Genomic DNA, 22686 nt, shown 5'->3' with positions numbered 1-22686 from the left:
GGGGCTTTGTGATGACAGTGGTCATCTAGAATTGTGAAGAAAGATATCATGGAGCACTGGGATGACAGGGGCCATGGAGCATTGTGATGACAGGGGTCATGGAGCATTGTGATGACAGGCGTCATGGGACATTGTGTTGACAGTGGTCATGGAGCATTGTTAGAAAGGGAACATGGAGCAAAGTGATTTCAGGGGACATGAAAATTTGTAAATACATAGGCCATGGAGTATTCAGATGAATGTCGTCAAGGATCATTGTGACAAAAATTCTCCTGGAATATTGTGATGACACGGTTCATGGAGCATTGCGATGACAAGGGCCATGGCGAAATGTGAAGACAGGTGTCATGGGGCATTGTGATGACAGTGGTCATCTAGAATTGTGAAGAAAGATATCATGGAGCACTGGGATGAAAGGGGCCATGGAGCATTGTGATGACAGGGGTCATGGGGCATTATGATGACACGGCCATGGAACATTATGATGACAAGAATTCTGGAGCATTGTGATAAAAAGGGCATGGACCATTGTGATTAGAGGGGCCAAGGAGCATTCTGATGACAACGGCATGGAGCATTGTGATGACAAGTTCATCGAGCATTGTGATGACAGTGGTCATGAAGCATTGTGATGAAAGTTGTCATGGATCATTGTGATGACAAGTGTCGTGGAGCATTGTGATGACAGGGGTCATAGAGCATTGTGATGACACGGTTATGGAATATTGTGATGATCAGAATTCTGTAGCACTGTGATGAAAAGGGAATGGAGCATTGTGATTACAGGGTTCATGGAGCATTGTGTTGACAATTGTTCTAGAACATTGTGATGACAGGGATCATGGAGCATAGTGATGAAAGGGTCCATGGAGCATTGTGATGACAGGCGTCATGGGATATTGTGTTGACAGTGGTCATGGAGCATTGTTAGAAAGGGAACATGGAGCAATTTGATTTCAGGGGCCATGAAAAATTGTGAATACATAGGCCATGGAGTATTCAGATGAATGTGGTCAAGGATTATTGTGACGAAAAGTGTCCTGGAATATTGTGATGACACGGTTCATGGAGCATTGCGATGACAAGGGCCATGGCGAAATGTGAAGACAGGTGTCATGGGGCATTGTCATGACAGGGGTCATGGGGCATGGTGATGAGTCGGCCATGGAACATTATGATGACAAGAATTCTGGAGCATTGTGATAAAAAGGGCATGGATCATTGTGATTAGAGGGGCCAAGGAGCATTCTGATGACAACGGCATGGAGCATTGTGATGAAAAGGTTTATCGAGCATTGTGATGACAGTGGTCATGAAGCATTGTGATGAATGTGGTCATGGATCATTGTGATGACAAGTGTCGTGGAGCATTGTGATGACAGGGGTCATAGAGCATTGTGATGACAAGGTTATGGAATATTGTGATGACCAGAATTCTGTAGCAATGTGATGAAAAGGGAATGGAGCATAGTGATTACAGGGGTCATGGAGCATAGTGATGACAATTGTTCTAGAACATTGTCATGACAGGGATCATCGAGCATAGTGATGAAAGGTTCCATGGAGCATTGTGATGACAGGCGTCATGGGACATTGTGTTGACAGGGATCATGGAACATTGTTAGAAAGGGAACATGGAGCAATTTGATTTCAGGGGCCATGAAAAATTGTGAATACATAGGCCATGGAGTATTCAGATGAATGTGGTCAAGGATCATTGTGACGACAAGTGTCCTGGAATATTGTGATGACACGGTTTATGGAGCATTGCGATGACAAAGGCCATGGCGAAATGTGAAGACAGGTGTCATGGGGCATTGTGATGACAGTGGTCATCTAGAATTGTGAAGAAAGATATCATGGAGCACTGGGATGACAGGGGCCATGGAGCATTGTGATGACAGTGGTCATGGGGCATTGTGATGACACGGCCATGGAACATTATGATGACAAGAATTCTGGAGCATTGTGATAAAAAGGGCATGGACCATTGTGATTAGAGGGGCCAAGGAGCATTCTGATGACAACGGCATGGAGCATTGTGATGAAAAGGGTCATCGAGCATTGTGATGACAGTGGTCATGAAGCATTGTGATGAATGTGGTCATGGATCATTGTGATGACAATTGTTGTAGAGCATTGTGATGACAGGGGTCATAGAGCATTGTGATGACACGGTTATGGAATATTGTGATGACCAGAATTCTGTAGCACTGTGATGAAAAGGGAATGGAGCATTGTGATTACAGGGGTCATGGAGCATTGTGATGACAATTGTTCTAGAACATTGTGAAGACAGGGATCATGGGGCATAGTGATGAAAGGGGCCATGGAGCATTGTGTTGACAGGCGTCATGGGACATTGTGTTGACAGTGGTCATGGAGCATTGATAGAAAGAGAACATGGAGCAATTTGATTTCAGGGGCCATGAAAAATTGCGAATACATAGGCCATGGAGTATTCTGATGAATGTGGTCAAGGATCATTGTGACGAAAAGTGTCCTGGAATATTGTGATGACACGGTTCATGGAGCATTGCGATGACAAGTGCCATGGCGAAATGTGAAGACAGGTGTCATGGGGCATTGTGATGACAGTGGTCATCTAGAATTGTGAAGAAAGATATCATGGAGCACTGGGATGAAAGGGGCCATGGAGCATTGTGATGACAGGGGTCATGGGGCATTGTGATGATACGGCCATGGAACATTATGATGACAAGAATTCTGGAGCACTGTGATAAAATGGGCATGGACCATTGTGATTAGAGGGGCCAAGGAGCATTCTGATGACAACGGCATGGAGCATTGTGATGACAAGGTCATCGAGCTTTGTGATGACAGTGGTCATGAAGCATTGTGATGAAAGTGGTCATGGAACATTGTGATGACAAGTGTCGTGGAGCATTGTGATGACAGGGGTCATAGAGCATTGTGATGACACGGTTATGGAATATTGTGATGACCAGAATTCTGTAGCACTGTGATGAAAAGGGAATGGAGCATTGTGATTACAGGGTTCATGGAGCATTGTGTTGACAATTGTTCTAGAACATTGTGATGACAGGGATCATGGAACATAGTGATGAAAGGGGCCATGGAGCATTGTGATGACAGGCGTCATGGGACATTGTGTTGACAGTGGTCATGGAGCATTGTTAGAAAGGTAACATGGAGCAATTAGATTTCAGGGGCCATGAAAAATTGTGAATACATAGGCCATGGAGTATTTAGATGAATGTGGTCAAGGATTATTGTGACGAAAAGTGTCCTGGAATATTGTGATGACACGGTTCATGGAGCATTGCGATGACAAGGGCCATGGCGAAATGTGAAGACAGGTGTCATGGAGCATTGTGATGACAGGGGTCATGGGGCATTGTGATGACACGGCCATGGAACATTATTATGTCAAGAATTCTGGAGCATTGTGATAAAAAGGGCATGGATCATTGTGATTAGAGGGGCCAAGGAGCATTCTGATGACAAAGTCATGGAGCATTGTGATGAAAAGGTTTATAGAGCATTGTGATGACAGTGGTCATGAAGCATTGTGATGAATGTGGTCATGGATCATTGTGATGACAAGTGTCGTGGAGCATTGTGATGACAGGGGTCATAGAGCATTGTGATGACACGGTTATGGAATATTGTGATGACCAGAATTCTGTAGCACTGTGATGAAAAGGGAATGGAGCATTGTGATTACAGGGGTCATGGAGCATTGTGATGACAATTGTTCTAGAACATTGTGATGACAGGGATCATGGAGCATAGTGATGAAAGTGTCCATGGAGCATTGTGATGACAGGCGTCATGGGACATTGTGTTGACAGGGGTCATGGAGCATTGTTAGAAAGGGAACATGGGACAATTTCATTTCAGGGGCCATGAAAAATTGTGAATACATAGGCCATGGAGTATTCAGATGAATGTGGTCAAGGATCATTGTGACGACAAGTGTCCTGGAATATTGTGATGACACGGTTCATGGAGCATTGCGATGACAAGGGCCATGGCGAAATGTGAAGACAGGTGTCATGGGGCATTGTGATGACAGTGGTCCTCTAGAATTGTGGAGAAATATATCATGGAGCCCTGGGATGACAGGGGCCATGGAGCATTGTGATGACAGGGGTCATGGGGCTTTGTGATGACACGGCCATGGAACATTATGAAGACAAGAATTCTGGAGCATTGTGATAAAAAGGGCATGGACCATTGTGATTAGAGGGGCCAAGGAGCATTCTGATGACAACGGCATGGAGCATTGTGATGACAAGGGTCATCGAGCATTGTGATGACAGTGGTCATGAAGCATTGTGATGAATGTGGTCATGGATCATTGTGATGACAAGTGTCGTAGAGCATTGTGATGACAGGGGTCATAGAGCATTGTGATGACACGGTTATGGAATATTGTGATGACCAGAATTCTGTAGCACTGTGATGAAAAGGGAATGGAGCATTGTGATTACAGGAGTCATGGAGCATTGTGATGACAATTGTTTAGAACATTGTGAAGACAGGTTTCATGGAGCATAGTGATGAAAGGGGCCATGGAGCATTGTGATGACAGGCGTCATGAGACAATGTGTTGACAGTGGTCATGGAGCATTGTTAGAAAGGGAACATGGAGCAATTTGATTTCAGGGGCCATGAAAAATTGTAAATACATAGGCCATGGAGTATTCAGATGTATGTGGTCAAGGATCATTGTGACGACAAGTGTCCTGGAATATTGTGATGAAACGGTTCATGGAGCATTGCGATGACAAGGGCCATGGCGAAATATGAAGGCAGGTGTCATGGGGCTTTGTGATGACAGTGGTCATCTAGAATTGTGAAGAAAGATATCATGGAGCACTGGGATGACAGGGGCCATGGAGCATTGTGATGACAGGGGTCATGGAGCATTGTGATGACAGGCGTCATGGGACATTGTGTTGACAGTGGTCATGGAGCATTGTTAGAAAGGGAACATGGAGCAAAGTGATTTCAGGGGACATGAAAATTTGTAAATACATAGGCCATGGAGTATTCAGATGAATGTCGTCAAGGATCATTGTGACAAAAATTGTCCTGGAATATTGTGATGACACGGTTCATGGAGCATTGCGATGACAAGGGCCATGGCGAAATGTGAAGACAGGTGTCATGGGGCATTGTGATGACAGTGGTCATCTAGAATTGTGAAGAAAGATATCATGGAGCACTGGGATGAAAGGGGCCATGGAGCATTGTGATGACAGGGGTCATGGGGCATTATGATGACACGGCCATGGAACATTATGATGACAAGAATTCTGGAGCATTGTGATAAAAAGGGCATGGACCATTGTGATTAGAGGGGCCAAGGAGCATTCTGATGACAACGGCATGGAGCATTGTGATGACAAGTTCATCGAGCATTGTGATGACAGTGGTCATGAAGCATTGTGATGAAAGTTGTCATGGATCATTGTGATGACAAGTGTCGTGGAGCATTGTGATGACAGGGGTCATAGAGCATTGTGATGACACGGTTATGGAATATTGTGATGATCAGAATTCTGTAGCACTGTGATGAAAAGGGAATGGAGCATTGTGATTACAGGGTTCATGGAGCATTGTGTTGACAATTGTTCTAGAACATTGTGATGACAGGGATCATGGAGCATAGTGATGAAAGGGTCCATGGAGCATTGTGATGACAGGCGTCATGGGATATTGTGTTGACAGTGGTCATGGAGCATTGTTAGAAAGGGAACATGGAGCAATTTGATTTCAGGGGCCATGAAAAATTGTGAATACATAGGCCATGGAGTATTCAGATGAATGTGGTCAAGGATTATTGTGACGAAAAGTGTCCTGGAATATTGTGATGACACGGTTCATGGAGCATTGCGATGACAAGGGCCATGGCGAAATGTGAAGACAGGTGTCATGGGGCATTGTCATGACAGGGGTCATGGGGCATTGTGATGAGTCGGCCATGGAACATTATGATGACAAGAATTCTGGAGCATTGTGATAAAAAGGGCATGGATCATTGTGATTAGAGGGGCCAAGGAGCATTCTGATGACAACGGCATGGAGCATTGTGATGAAAAGGTTTATCGAGCATTGTGATGACAGTGGTCATGAAGCATTGTGATGAATGTGGTCATGGATCATTGTGATGACAAGTGTCGTGGAGCATTGTGATGACAGGGGTCATAGAGCATTGTGATGACAAGGTTATGGAATATTGTGATGACCAGAATTCTGTAGCAATGTGATGAAAAGGGAATGGAGCATAGTGATTACAGGGGTCATGGAGCATAGTGATGACAATTGTTCTAGAACATTGTCATGACAGGGATCATCGAGCATAGTGATGAAAGGTTCCATGGAGCATTGTGATGACAGGCGTCATGGGACATTGTGTTGACAGGGATCATGGAACATTGTTAGAAAGGGAACATGGAGCAATTTGATTTCAGGGGCCATGAAAAATTGTGAATACATAGGCCATGGAGTATTCAGATGAATGTGGTCAAGGATCATTGTGACGACAAGTGTCCTGGAATATTGTGATGACACGGTTTATGGAGCATTGCGATGACAAAGGCCATGGCGAAATGTGAAGACAGGTGTCATGGGGCATTTTGATGACAGTGGTCATCTAGAATTGTGAAGAAAGATATCATGGAGCACTGGGATGACAGGGGCCATGGAGCATTGTGATGACAGTGGTCATGGGGCATTGTGATGACACGGCCATGGAACATTATGATGACAAGAATTCTGGAGCATTGTGATAAAAAGGGCATGGACCATTGTGATTAGAGGGGCCAAGGAGCATTCTGATGACAACGGCATGGAGCATTGTGATGAAAAGGGTCATCGAGCATTGTGATGACAGTGGTCATGAAGCATTGTGATGAATGTGGTCATGGATCATTGTGATGACAATTGTTGTAGAGCATTGTGATGACAGGGGTCATAGAGCATTGTGATGACACGGTTATGGAATATTGTGATGACCAGAATTCTGTAGCACTGTGATGAAAAGGGAATGGAGCATTGTGATTACAGGGGTCATGGAGCATTGTGATGACAATTGTTCTAGAACATTGTGAAGACAGGGATCATGGGGCATAGTGATGAAAGGGGCCATGGAGCATTGTGTTGACAGGCGTCATGGGACATTGTGTTGACAGTGGTCATGGAGCATTGATAGAAAGAGAACATGGAGCAATTTGATTTCAGGGGCCATGAAAAATTGCGAATACATAGGCCATGGAGTATTCTGATGAATGTGGTCAAGGATCATTGTGACGAAAAGTGTCCTGGAATATTGTGATGACACGGTTCATGGAGCATTGCGATGACAAGTGCCATGGCGAAATGTGAAGACAGGTGTCATGGGGCATTGTGATGACAGTGGTCATCTAGAATTGTGAAGAAAGATATCATGGAGCACTGGGATGAAAGGGGCCATGGAGCATTGTGATGACAGGGGTCATGGGGCATTGTGATGATACGGCCATGGAACATTATGATGACAAGAATTCTGGAGCACTGTGATAAAATGGGCATGGACCATTGTGATTAGAGGGGCCAAGGAGCATTCTGATGACAACGGCATGGAGCATTGTGATGACAAAGTCATCGAGCTTTGTGATGACAGTGGTCATGAAGCATTGTGATGAAAGTGGTCATGGAACATTGTGATGACAAGTGTCGTGGAGCATTGTGATGACAGGGGTCATAGAGCATTGTGATGACACGGTTATGGAATATTGTGATGACCAGAATTCTGTAGCACTGTGATGAAAAGGGAATGGAGCATTGTGATTACAGGGTTCATGGAGCATTGTGTTGACAATTGTTCTAGAACATTGTGATGACAGGGATCATGGAACATAGTGATGAAAGGGGCCATGGAGCATTGTGATGACAGGCGTCATGGGACATTGTGTTGACAGTGGTCATGGAGCATTGTTAGAAAGGTAACATGGAGCAATTAGATTTCAGGGGCCATGAAAAATTGTGAATACATAGGCCATGGAGTATTTAGATGAATGTGGTCAAGGATTATTGTGACGAAAAGTGTCCTGGAATATTGTGATGACACGGTTCATGGAGCATTGCGATGACAAGGGCCATGGCGAAATGTGAAGACAGGTGTCATGGAGCATTGTGATGACAGGGGTCATGGGGCATTGTGATGACACGGCCATGGAACATTATTATGTCAAGAATTCTGGAGCATTGTGATAAAAAGGGCATGGATCATTGTGATTAGAGGGGCCAAGGAGCATTCTGATGACAAAGTCATGGAGCATTGTGATGAAAAGGTTTATAGAGCATTGTGATGACAGTGGTCATGAAGCATTGTGATGAATGTGGTCATGGATCATTGTGATGACAAGTGTCGTGGAGCATTGTGATGACAGGGGTCATAGAGCATTGTGATGACACGGTTATGGAATATTGTGATGACCAGAATTCTGTAGCACTGTGATGAAAAGGGAATGGAGCATTGTGATTACAGGGGTCATGGAGCATTGTGATGACAATTGTTCTAGAACATTGTGATGACAGGGATCATGGAGCATAGTGATGAAAGGGTCCATGGAGCATTGTGATGACAGGCGTCATGGGACATTGTGTTGACAGGGGTCATGGAGCATTGTTAGAAAGGGAACATGGGGCAATTTCATTTCAGGGGCCATGAAAAATTGTGAATACATAGGCCATGGAGTATTCAGATGAATGTGGTCAAGGATCATTGTGACGACAAGTGTCCTGGAATATTGTGATGACACGGTTCATGGAGCATTGCGATGACAAGGGCCATGGCGAAATGTGAAGACAGGTGTCATGGGGCATTGTGATGACAGTGGTCCTCTAGAATTGTGGAGAAATATATCATGGAGCCCTGGGATGACAGGGGCCATGGAGCATTGTGATGACAGGGGTCATGGGGCTTTGTGATGACACGGCCATGGAACATTATGAAGACAAGAATTCTGGAGCATTGTGATAAAAAGGGCATGGACCATTGTGATTAGAGGGGCCAAGGAGCATTCTGATGACAACGGCATGGAGCATTGTGATGACAAGGGTCATCGAGCATTGTGATGACAGTGGTCATGAAGCATTGTGATGAATGTGGTCATGGATCATTGTGATGACAAGTGTCGTAGAGCATTGTGATGACAGGGGTCATAGAGCATTGTGATGACACGGTTATGGAATATTGTGATGACCAGAATTCTGTAGCACTGTGATGAAAAGGGAATGGAGCATTGTGATTACAGGAGTCATGGAGCATTGTGATGACAATTGTTTAGAACATTGTGAAGACAGGTTTCATGGAGCATAGTGATGAAAGGGGCCATGGAGCATTGTGATGACAGGCGTCATGAGACAATGTGTTGACAGTGGTCATGGAGCATTGTTAGAAAGGGAACATGGAGCAATTTGATTTCAGGGGCCATGAAAAATTGTAAATACATAGGCCATGGAGTATTCAGATGTATGTGGTCAAGGATCATTGTGACGACAAGTGTCCTGGAATATTGTGATGAAACGGTTCATGGAGCATTGCGATGACAAGGGCCATGGAGAAATATGAAGGCAGGTGTCATGGGGCTTTGTGATGACAGTGGTCATCTAGAATTGTGAAGAAAGATATCATGGAGCACTGGGATGACAGGGGCCATGGAGCATTGTGATGACAGGGGTCATGGAGCATTGTGATGACAGGCGTCATGGGACATTGTGTTGACAGTGGTCATGGAGCATTGTTAGAAAGGGAACATGGAGCAAAGTGATTTCAGGGGACATGAAAATTTGTAAATACATAGGCCATGGAGTATTCAGATGAATGTCGTCAAGGATCATTGTGACAAAAAGTGTCCTGGAATATTGTGATGACACGGTTCATGGAGCATTGCGATGACAAGGGCCATGGCGAAATGTGAAGACAGGTGTCATGGGGCGTTGTGATGACAGTGGTCCTCTAGAATTGTGGAGAAAGATATCATGGATCACTGGGATGACAGGGGCCATGGAGCATTGTGATGACCGGGGTCATGGGGCATTGTGATGACACGGCCATGGAACATTATGATGACAAGAATTCTGGAGCATTGTGATAAACATGGCATGGACCATTGTGATTAGAGGGGCCAAGGAGCATTCTGATGACAACGGCATGGAGCATTGTGATGACAAGCGTCATCGAGCATTGTGATGACAAGTGTCGTGGAGCATTGTGATGACAGGGGTCATAGAGCATTGTGATGACACGGTTATGGAATATTGTGATGACCAGAATTCTGTACCACAGTGATGAAAAGGGAATGGAGCATTGTGATTACAGGTGTCATGGAGCATTTTGATGACAATTGTTTAGAACATTGTGAAGACAGGGATCATGGGGCATAGTGATGAAAGGGGCCATGGAGCATTGTGTTGACAGGCGTCATGGGACATTGTGTTGACAGTGGTCATGGAGCATTGTTAGAAAGAGAACATGGAGCAATTTGATTTCAGGGGCCATGAAAAATTGCGAATACATAGGCCATGGAGTATGCAGATGAATGTGGTCAAGGATCATTGTGACGAAAAGTGTCCTGGAATATTGTGATGACACGGATCATGGAGCATTGCGATGACAAGGGCCATGGTGAAATGTGAGGACAGGTGTCATGGGGCATTGTGATGACAGTGGTCCTCTAGAATTGTGAAGAAAGATATCATGGAGCACTGGGATGACAGGGGCCATGGAGCATTGTGATGACAGGGGTCATGGGGCATTGTGATGACACGGCCATGGAACATTATGATGACAAGAATTCGGGAGCATTGTGATAAAAAGGGCATGGACCATTGTGATTAGAGGGGCCAAGGAGCATTCTGATGACAACGACATGGAGCATTGTGATGACAAGGTCATCGAGCATTGTGATGACAGTGGTCATGAAGCATTGTGATGAAAGTGGTCATGGATCATTGTGATGACAAGTGTCGTGGAGCATTGTGATGACAGGGGTCATAGAGCATTGTGATGACACGGTTATGGAATATTGTGATGACCAGAATTCTGTAGCACTGTGATGAAAAGGGAATGGAGCATTGTGATTACAGTGTTCATGGAGCATTGTGTTCACAATTGTTCTAGAACATTGTGAAGACAGGGATCATGGGGCATAGTGATGAAAGGGGCCATGGAGCATTGTGTTGACAGGCGTCATGGGACATTGTGTTGACAGTGTTCATGGAGCATTGTTAGAAAGAGAGCATGGAGCAATTTGATTTCAGGGGCCATGAAAAATTGCGAATACATAGGCCATGGAGTATTCTGATGAATGTGGTCAAGGATCATTGTGACGAAAAGTGTCCTGGAATATTGTGATGACACGGTTCATGGAGCATTGCGATGACAAGTGCCATGGCGAAATGTGAAGACAGGTGTCATGGGGCATTGTGATGACAGTGGTCATCTAGAATTGTGAAGAAAGATATCATGGAGCACTGGGATGAAAGGGGCCATGGAACATTGTGATGACAGGGGTCATGGGGCTTTGTGATGACACGGCCATGGAACATTATGATGACAAGAATTCTGGAGCATTGTGATAAAATGGGCATGGACCATTGTGATTAGAGGGGCCAAGGAGCATTCTGATGACAACGGCATGGAGCATTGTGATGACAAGGGTCATCGAGCATTGTGATGACAGTGGTCATGAAGCATTGTGATGAATGAGGTCATGGATCATTGTGATGACAATTGTCGTGGAGCATTGTTATGTCAGGGTCATAGAGCATTGTGATGACACGGTTATGGAATATTGTGATGACCAGAATTCTGTAGCACTGTGATGAAAATGGAATGGAGCATTGTGATTACAGGGGTCATGGAGCATTGTGATGACTATTGTTCTAGAACATTGTGAAGACAGTGATCATGGAGCATAGTGATGAAAGGGGCCATGGAGCATTGTGATGACAGGCGTCATGGGACAATGTGTTGACAATGGTCATGGAGCATTGTTAGAAAGGGAACATGGAGCAAAGTGGTTTCAGGGGACATGAAAATTTGTAAATACATAGGCCATAGAGTATTCAGATGAATGTCGTCAAGGATCATTGTGACAAAAAGTGTCCTGGAATATTGTGATGACACGGTTCATGGAGCATTGCGATGACAAGGGCCATGGCGAAATGTGAAGACAGGTGTCATGGGGCATTGTGATGACAGTGGTCCTCTAGAATTGTGGAGAAAGATATCATGGAGCACTGGGATGACACGGGCCATGGAGCATTGTGATGACAGGGGTCATGGGGCATTGTGATGACACGGCCATGGAACATTATTATGACAAGAATTCTGGAGCATTGTGATAAACATGGCATGGACCATTGTGATTAGAGGGGCCAAGGAGCATTCTGATGACAACGGCATGGAGCATTGTGATGACAAGGTCATCGAGCATTGTGATGACAGTGGTCATGAAGCATTGTGATGAAAGTTGTCATGGATCATTGTGATGACAAGTGTCGTGGAGCATTGTGATGACAGGGGTCATAGAGCATTGTGATGACACGGTTATGGAATATTGTGATGATCAGAATTCTGTAGCACTGTGATGAAAAGGGAATGGAGCATTGTGATTACAGGGTTCATGGAGCATTGTGTTGACAATTGTTCTAGAACATTGTGATGACAGGGATCATGGAGCATAGTGATGAAAGGGTCCATGGAGCATTGTGATGACAGGCGTCATGGGACATTGTGTTGACAGTGGTCATGGAGCATTGTTAGAAAGGGAACATGGAGCAATTTGATTTCAGGGGCCATGAAAAATTGTGAATACATAGGCCATGGAGTATTCAGATGAATGTGGTCAAGGATTATTGTGACGAAAAGTGTCCTGGAATATTGTGATGACACGGTTCATGGAGCATTGCGATGACAAGGGCCATGGCGAAATGTGAAGACAGGTGTCATGGGGCATTGTGATGACAGGGGTCATGGGGCATTGTGATGACACGGCCATGGAACATTATGATGACAAGAATTCTGGAGCATTGTGATAAAAAGGGCATGGATCATTGTGATTAGAGGGGCCAAGGAGCATTCTGATGACAACGGCATGGAGCATTGTGATCAAAAGGTTTATCGAGCATTGTGATGACAGTGGTCATGAAGCATTGTGATGAATGTGGTCATGGATCATTGTGATGACAAGTGTCGTGGAGCATTGTTATGACAGGGGTCATAGAGCATTGTGATGACACGGTTATGGAATATTGTGATGACCAGAATTCTGTAGCAATGTGATGAAAAGGGAATGGAGCATAGTGATTACAGGGGTCATGGAGCATAGTGATGACAATTGTTCTAGAACATTGTCATGACAGGGATCATCGAGCATAGTGATGAAAGGTTCCATGGAGCATTGTGATGACAGGCGTCATGGGACATTGTGTTGACAGGGATCATGGAGCATTGTTAGAAAGGGAACATGGAGCAATTTGATTTCAGGGGCCATGAAAAATTGTGAATACATAGGCCATGGAGTATTCAGATGAATGTGGTCAAGGATCATTGTGACGACAAGTGTCCTGGAATATTGTGATGACACGGTTTATGGAGCATTGCGATGACAAGGGCCATGGCGAAATGTGAAGACAGGTGTCATGGGGCATTGTGATGACAGTGGTCATCTAGAATTGTGAAGAAAGATATCATGGAGCACTGGGATGACAGGGGCCATGGAGCATTGTGATGACAGTGGTCATGGGGCATTGTGATGACACGGCCATGGAACATTATGATGACAAGAATTCTGGAGCATTGTGATAAAAAGGGCATGGACCATTGTGATTAGAGGGGCCAAGGAGCATTCTGATGACAACGGCATGGAGCATTGTGATGAAAAGGGTCATCGAGCATTGTGATGACAGTGGTCATGAAGCATTGTGATGAATGTGGTCATGGATCATTGTGAGGACAATTGTTGTAGAGCATTGTGATGACAGGGGTCATAGAGCATTGTGATGACACGGTTATGGAATATTGTATTGACCAGAATTCTGTAGCACTGTGATGAAAAGGGAATGGAGCATTGTGATTACAGGGGTCATGGAGCATTGTGATGACAATTGTTCTAGAACATTGTGAAGACAGGGATCATGGGGCATAGTGATGAAAGGGGCCATGGAGCATTGTGTTGACAGGCGTCATGGGACATTGTGTTGACAGTGTTCATGGAGCATTGTTAGAAAGAGAGCATGGAGCAATTTGATTTCAGGGGCCATGAAAAATTGCGAATACATAGGCCATGGAGTATTCTGATGAATGTGGTCAAGGATCATTGTGACGAAAAGTGTCCTGGAATATTGTGATGACACGGTTCATGGAGCATTGCGATGACAAGTCCCATGGCGAAATGTGAAGACAGGTGTCATGGGGCATTGTGATGACAGTGGTCATCTAGAATTGTGAAGAAAGATATCATGGAGCACTGGGATGAAAGGGGCCATGGAGCATTGTGATGACAGGGGTCATGGGGCATTATGATGACACGGCCATGGAACATTATGATGACAAGAATTCTGGAGCATTGTGATAAAAAGGGCATGGACCATTGTGATTAGAGGGGCCAAGGAGCATTCTGATGACAACGGCATGGAGCATTGTGATGACAAGTTCATCGAGCATTGTGATGACAGTGGTCATGAAGCATTGTGATGAAAGTTGTCATGGATCATTGTGATGACAAGTGTCGTGGAGCATTGTGATGACAGGGGTCATAGAGCATTGTGATGACACGGTTATGGAATATTGTGATGATCAGAATTCTGTAGCACTGTGATGAAAAGGGAATGGAGCATTGTGATTACAGGGTTCATGGAGCATTGTGTTGACAATTGTTCTAGAACATTGTGATGACAGGGATCATGGAGCATAGTGATGAAAGGGTCCATGGAGCATTGTGATGACAGGCGTCATGGGACATTGTGTTGACAGTGGTCATGGAGCATTGTTAGAAAGGGAACATGGAGCAATTTGATTTCAGGGGCCATGAAAAATTGTGAATACATAGGCCATGGAGTATTCAGATGAATGTGGTCAAGGATTATTGTGACGAAAAGTGTCCTGGAATATTGTGATGACACGGTTCATGGAGCATTGCGATGACAAGGGCCATGGCGAAATGTGAAGACAGGTGTCATGGGGCATTGTCATGACAGGGGTCATGGGGCATTGTGATGAGTCGGCCATGGAACATTATGATGACAAGAATTCTGGAGCATTGTGATAAAAAGGGCATGGATCATTGTGATTAGAGGGGCCAAGGAGCATTCTGATGACAACGGCATGGAGCATTGTGATGAAAAGGTTTATCGAGCATTGTGATGACAGTGGTCATGAAGCATTGTGATGAATGTGGTCATGGATCATTGTGATGACAAGTGTCGTGGAGCATTGTGATGACAGGGGTCATAGAGCATTGTGATGACAAGGTTATGGAATATTGTGATGACCAGAATTCTGTAGCAATGTGATGAAAAGGGAATGGAGCATAGTGATTACAGGGGTCATGGAGCATAGTGATGACAATTGTTCTAGAACATTGTCATGACAGGGATCATCGAGCATAGTGATGAAAGGTTCCATGGAGCATTGTGATGACAGGCGTCATGGGACATTGTGTTGACAGGGATCATGGAACATTGTTAGAAAGGGAACATGGAGCAATTTGATTTCAGGGGCCATGAAAAATTGTGAATACATAGGCCATGGAGTATTCAGATGAATGTGGTCAAGGATCATTGTGACGACAAGTGTCCTGGAATATTGTGATGACACGGTTTATGGAGCATTGCGATGACAAAGGCCATGGCGAAATGTGAAGACAGGTGTCACGGGGCATTGTGATGACAGTGGTCATCTAGAATTGTGAAGAAAGATATCATGGAGCACTGGGATGACAGGGGCCATGGAGCATTGTGATGACAGTGGTCATGGGGCATTGTGATGACACGGCCATGGAACATTATGATGACAAGAATTCTGGAGCATTGTGATAAAAAGGGCATGGACCATTGTGATTAGAGGGGCCAAGGAGCATTCTGATGACAACGGCATGGAGCATTGTGATGAAAAGGGTCATCGAGCATTGTGATGACAGTGGTCATGAAGCATTGTGATGAATGTGGTCATGGATCATTGTGATGACAATTATTGTAGAGCATTGTGATGACAGGGGTCATAGAGCATTGTGATGACACGGTTATGGAATATTGTGATGACCAGAATTCTGTAGCACTGTGATGAAAAGGGAATGGAGCATTGTGATTACAGGGGTCATGGAGCATTGTGATGACAATTGTTCTAGAACATTGTGAAGACAGGGATCATGGGGCATAGTGATGAAAGGGGCCATGGAGCATTGTGTTGACAGGCGTCATGGGACATTGTGTTGACAGTGGTCATGGAGCATTGATAGAAAGAGAACATGGAGCAATTTGATTTCAGGGGCCATGAAAAATTGCGAATACATAGGCCATGGAGTATTCTGATGAATGTGGTCAAGGATCATTGTGACGAAAAGTGTCCTGGAATATTGTGATGACACGGTTCATGGAGCATTGCGATGACAAGGGCCATGGCGAAATGTGAAGACAGGTGTCATGGAGCATTGTGATGACAGGGGTCATGGGGCATTGTGATGACACGGCCATGGAACATTATTATGTCAAGAATTCTGGAGCATTGTGATAAAAAGGGCATGGATCATTGTGATTAGAGGGGCCAAGGAGCATTCTGATGACAAAGTCATGGAGCATTGTGATGAAAAGGTTTATAGAGCATTGTGATGACAGTGGTCATGAAGCATTGTGATGAATGTGGTCATGGATCATTGTGATGACAAGTGTCGTGGAGCATTGTGATGACAGGGTTCATAGAGCATTGTGATGACACGGTTATGGAATATTGTGATGACCAGAATTCTGTAGCACTGTGATGAAAAGGGAATGGAGCATTGTGATTACAGGGGTCATGGAGCATTGTGATGACAATTGTTCTAGAACATTGTGATGACAGGGATCATGGAGCATAGTGATGAAAGGGTCCATGGAGCATTGTGATGACAGGCGTCATGGGACATTGTGTTGACAGGGGTCATGGAGCATTGTTAGAAAGGGAACATGGGGCAATTTCATTTCAGGGGCCATGAAAAATTGTGAATACATAGGCCATGGAGTATTCAGATGAATGTGGTCAAGGATCATTGTGACGACAAGTGTCCTGGAATATTGTGATGACACGGTTCATGGAGCATTGCGATGACAAGGGCCATGGCGAAATGTGAAGACAGGTGTCATGGGGCATTGTGATGACTGTGGTCCTCTAGAATTGTGGAGAAATATATCATGGAGCCCTGGGATGACAGGGGCCATGGAGCATTGTGATGACAGGGGTCATGGGGCTTTGTGATGACACGGCCATGGAACATTATGAAGACAAGAATTCTGGAGCATTGTGATAAAAAGGGCATGGACCATTGTGATTAGAGGGGCCAAGGAGCATTCTGATGACAACGGCATGGAGCATTGTGATGACAAGGGTCATCGAGCATTGTGATGACAGTGGTCATGAAGCATTGTGATGAATGTGGTCATGGATCATTGTGATGACAAGTGTCGTAGAGCATTGTGATGACAGGGTCATAGAGCATTGTGATGACACGGTTATGGAATATTGTGATGACCAGAATTCTGTAGCACTGTGATGAAAAGGGAATGGAGCATTGTGATTACAGGGGTCATGGAGCATTGTGATGACAATTGTTCTAGAACATTTTGAAGACAGGGATCATGGAGCATAGTGATGAAAGGGGCCGTGGAGCATTGTGATGACAGGCGTCATGGGCCAATGTGTTGACAGTGGTCATGGAGCCTTGTTAGAAAGGGAACATGGAGCAATTTGATTTCAGGGGTCATGAAAATATTTGAATACATCGGCCATGGAGTATTCAGATTAATGTGGTCAAGGATCATTGTGACGACAAGTGTCCTGGAATATTGTGATGACACGGTTCATGGAGCATTGCGATGACAAGGGCCATGGCGAAATATGAAGACAGGTGTCATGGGGCAATGTGATGACAGTGGTCATGTAGAATAGTGAAGAAAGATATCATGGAGCACTGGGATGAAAGGGGCCATGGAACATTGTGATGACAGGGGTCAGGGGGCATTGTGATAATACGGCCATGGAACATTATGATGACAAGAATTCTGGAGCATTGTGATAAAAAGGGCATGGACCATTGTGATTAGAGGGGCCAAGGAGCATTCTGATGACAACGGCATGGAGCATTGTGATGACAAGTGTCATCGAGCATTGTGATGACAGTGGTCATGAAGCATTGTGATGAATGATGTCATGGATCATTGTGATGACAATTGTCGTGGAGCATTGTTATGTCAGGGGTCATAGAGCATTGTGATGACACGGTTATGGAATATTGTGATGACCAGAATTCTGTAGCACTGTGATGAAAAGGGAATGGAGCATTGTGATTACAGGGGTATTGGAGTATTGTGATGACAATTGTTCTAGAATATTGTGATGACAGGGATCATGGAGCATAGTGATGAAAGGGGCCATGGAGCATTGTGATGACAGGCGTCATGGGACAATGTGTTGACAGTGGTCATGGAGCATTGTTAGAAAGGGAACATGGAGCAATTACATTTCAGAGGCCATGACAAATTGTGAATACATAGTCCATGGAGTATTCAGATGAATGTGGTCAAGGATCATTGTGACGAAAAGTGTCCTGGAATATTGTGATGACACGGTTCATGGAGCATTGCGATGACAAGGGCCATGGCGAAATGTGAAGACAGGTGTCATGGGGCATTGTGAAGACAGTGGTCATGTAGTATTGTGAAGAAAGATATCATGGAGCACTGGGATGACAGGGGCCATGGAGCATTGTGATGACAGGGGTCATGGGGCATTGTGATGACACGGCCGTGGAACATTATGATGACAAGAATTCTGGAGCATTGTGAAAACATGGCATGGACCATTGTGATTAGAGGGGCCAAGGAGCATTCTGATGACAACGGCATGGAGCATTGTGATGACAAGCGTCATCGAGCATTGTGATGACAAGTGTCGTGGAGCATTGTGATGACAGGGGTCATAGAGCATTGTGATGACACGGTTAAGGAATATTGTGATGATCAGAATTCTGTAGCACTGTGATGAAAAGGGAATGGAGCATTGTGATTACAGGGTTCATGGAGCATTGTGTTCACAATTGTTCTAGAACATTGTGATGACAGGGATCATGGAGCATAGTGATGAAAGGGGCCATGGAGCATTGTGATGACAGGCGTCATGGGACATTGTGTTGACAGTGGTCATGGAGCATTGTTACAAAGGGAACATGGAGCAATTAGATTTCAGGGGCCATGAAAAATTGTGAATACATAGGCCATGGAGTATTTAGATGAATGTGGTCAAGGATTATTGTGACGAAAAGTGTCCTGGAATATTGTGATGACACGGTTCATGGAGCATTGCGATGACAAGGGCCATGGCGAAATGTGAAGACAGGTGTCATGGGGCATTGTGATGACAGTGGTCCTCTAGAAATGTGGAGAAAGATATCATGGAGCCCTGGGATGACAGGGGCCATGGAGCATTGTGATGACAGGGGTCATGGGGCTTTGTGATGACACGGCCATGGAACATTATGATGACAAGAATTCTGGAGCATTGTGATAAAATGGGCATGGACCATTGTAATTAGAGGGGCCAAGGAGCATTCTGATGACAACGGCATGGAGCATTGTGATGACAAGGGTCATCGAGCATTGTGATGACAGTGGTCATGAAGCATTGTGATGAATGAGGTCATGGATCATTGTGATGACAATTGTCGTGGAGCATTGTTATGTCAGGGGTCATAGAGCATTGTGATGACACGGATATGGAATATTGTGATGACCAGAATTCTGTAGCACTGTGATGAAAAGGGAATGGAGCATTGTGATTACAGGGGTCATGGAGCATTGTGATGACAATTGTTCTAGAACATTGTGAAGACAGGGATCATGGAGCATAGTGATGAAAGGGGCCATGGAGCATTGTGATGACAGGCGTCATGGGACAATGTGTTGACAATGGTCATGGAGCATTGATAGAAAGGGAACATGGAGCAAAGTGATTTCAGGGGACATGAAAATTTGTAAATACATAGGCCATGGAGTATTCAGATGAATGTCGTCAAGGATTATTGTGACGAAAATTGTCCTGGAATATTGTGAGGACAAGCTTCATGGAGCATTGCGATGACAAGGGCCATGGCGAAATGTGAAGACAGGTGTCATGGGGCATTGTGATGACAGGGGTCATGGGGCATTGTGATGACAGTGGTCATCTAGAATTGTGAAGAAAGATATCATGGAGCACTGGGATGACAGGGGCCTTGGAGCATTGTGATGACAGGGGTCATGGGGCATTGTGATGACACGGCCATGGAACATTATGATGACAAGTATCCTGGAGCATTGTGATAAAAAGGTCATGGACCATTGTGATTAGAGGGGCCAAGGAGCATTCTGATGACAATGGCATGGAGCATTGTGATGACAAGGGTCATCGAGCATTGTGATGACAGTGGTCAAGAAGCATTGTGATGAATGTGGTAATGCATCATTGTGATGACAAGTGTCGTGGAGCATTGTGATGACAGGGCCATAGAGCATTGTGATGACACGATTATGGAATGTTGTGATGACAAGTATTCTGTAGCACAGTGATGAAAAGGGAATGGAGCATTGTGATTACAGGGGTCATGGAGCATTGTGATGAAAATTGCTCTAGAACATTGTGAAGACAGGGATCATGGAGCATAGTGATGAAAGGGGCCATGGAGCATTGTGATGACAGGCATCATGGGACATTTTGTTGACAGTGATTATGGAGCATTGTTAGAAAGGGAACATGGAGCAATTTGATTTCAGGGGCCATGAACAATTGTGAATACATAATCCATGGAGTATTTAGATGAATGTGGTCAAGGATCATTGTGACGAAAAGTGTCCTGGAATATTGTGATGACACGGTTCATGGAGCATTGCGATGACAAGGGCCATGGCGAAATGTGAAGACAGGTGTCATGGAGCATTGTGATGACAGGGGTCATGGGGCATTGTGATGACACGGCCATGGAACATTATGATGTCAAGAATTCTGGAGCATTGTGATAAAAAGGGCATGGATCATTGTGATTAGAGGGGCCAAGGAGCATTCTGATGACAAAGTCATGGAGCATTGTGATGAAAAGGTTTATAGAGCATTGTGATGACAGTGGTCATGAAGCATTGTGATGAATGTGGTCATGGATCATTGTGATGACAAGTGTCGTGGAGCATTGTGATGACAGGGGTCATAGAGCATTGTGATGACACGGTTATGGAATATTGTGATGACCAGAATTCTGTAGCACTGTGATGAAAAGGGAATGGAGCATTGTGATTACAGGGGTCATGGAGCATTGTGATGACAATTGTTCTAGAACATTGTGATGACAGGGATCATGGAGCATAGTGATGAAAGGGTCCATGGAGCATTGTGATGACAGGCGTCATGGGACATTGTGTTGACAGGGGTCATGGAGCATTGTTAGAAAGGGAACATGGGGCAATTTGATTTCAGGGGCCATGAAAAATTGTGAATACATAGGCCATGGATTATTCAGATGAATGTGGTCAAGGATCATTGTGACGACAAGTGTCCTGGAATATTGTGATGACACGGTTCATGGAGCATTGCGATGACAAGGGCCATGGCGAAATGTGAAGACAGGTGTCATGGGGCATTGTGATGACAGTGGTCCTCTAGAATTGTGGAGAAATATATCATGGAGCCCTGGGATGACAGGGGCCATGGAGCATTGTGATGACAGGGGTCATGGGGCTTTGTGATGACACGGCCATGGAACATTATGATGACAAGAATTCTGGAGCATTGTGATAAAAAGGGCATGGACCATTGTGATTAGAGGGGCCAAGGAGCATTCTGACGACAACGGCATGGAGCATTGTGATGACAAGGGTCATCGAGCATTGTGATGACAGTGGTCATGAATCATTGTGATGAATGTGGTCATGGATCATTGTGATGACAAGTGTCGTAGAGCATTGTGATGACAGGGGTCATAGAGAATTGTGATGACACGGTTATGGAATATTGTGATCACCAGAATTCTGTAGCACTGTGATGAAAAGGGAATGGAGCATTGTGATTACAGGGGTCATGGAGCATTGTGATGACAATTGTTCTAGAACATTTTGAAGACAGGGATCATGGAGCATAGTGATGAAAGGGGCCATGGAGCATTGTGATGACAGGCGTCATGGGCCAATGTGTTGACAGTGGTCATGGAGCCTTGTTAGAAAGGGAACATGGAGCAATTTGATTTCAGGGGTCATGAAAATATTTGAATACATCGGCCATGGAGTATTCAGATTAATGTGGTCAAGGATCATTGTGACGACAAGTGTCCTGGAATATTGTGATGACACGGTTCATGGAGCATTGCGATGACAAGGGCCATGGCGAAATGTGAAGACAGGTGTCATGGGGCAATGTGATGACAGTGGTCATGT

This window comes from Eschrichtius robustus, chromosome 7 (assembly GCF_028021215.1).
Source record: "Eschrichtius robustus isolate mEscRob2 chromosome 7, mEscRob2.pri, whole genome shotgun sequence".
Lineage (NCBI taxonomy): Eukaryota > Metazoa > Chordata > Mammalia > Artiodactyla > Eschrichtiidae > Eschrichtius > Eschrichtius robustus.
This window is presented reverse-complemented; position numbering follows the sequence as displayed.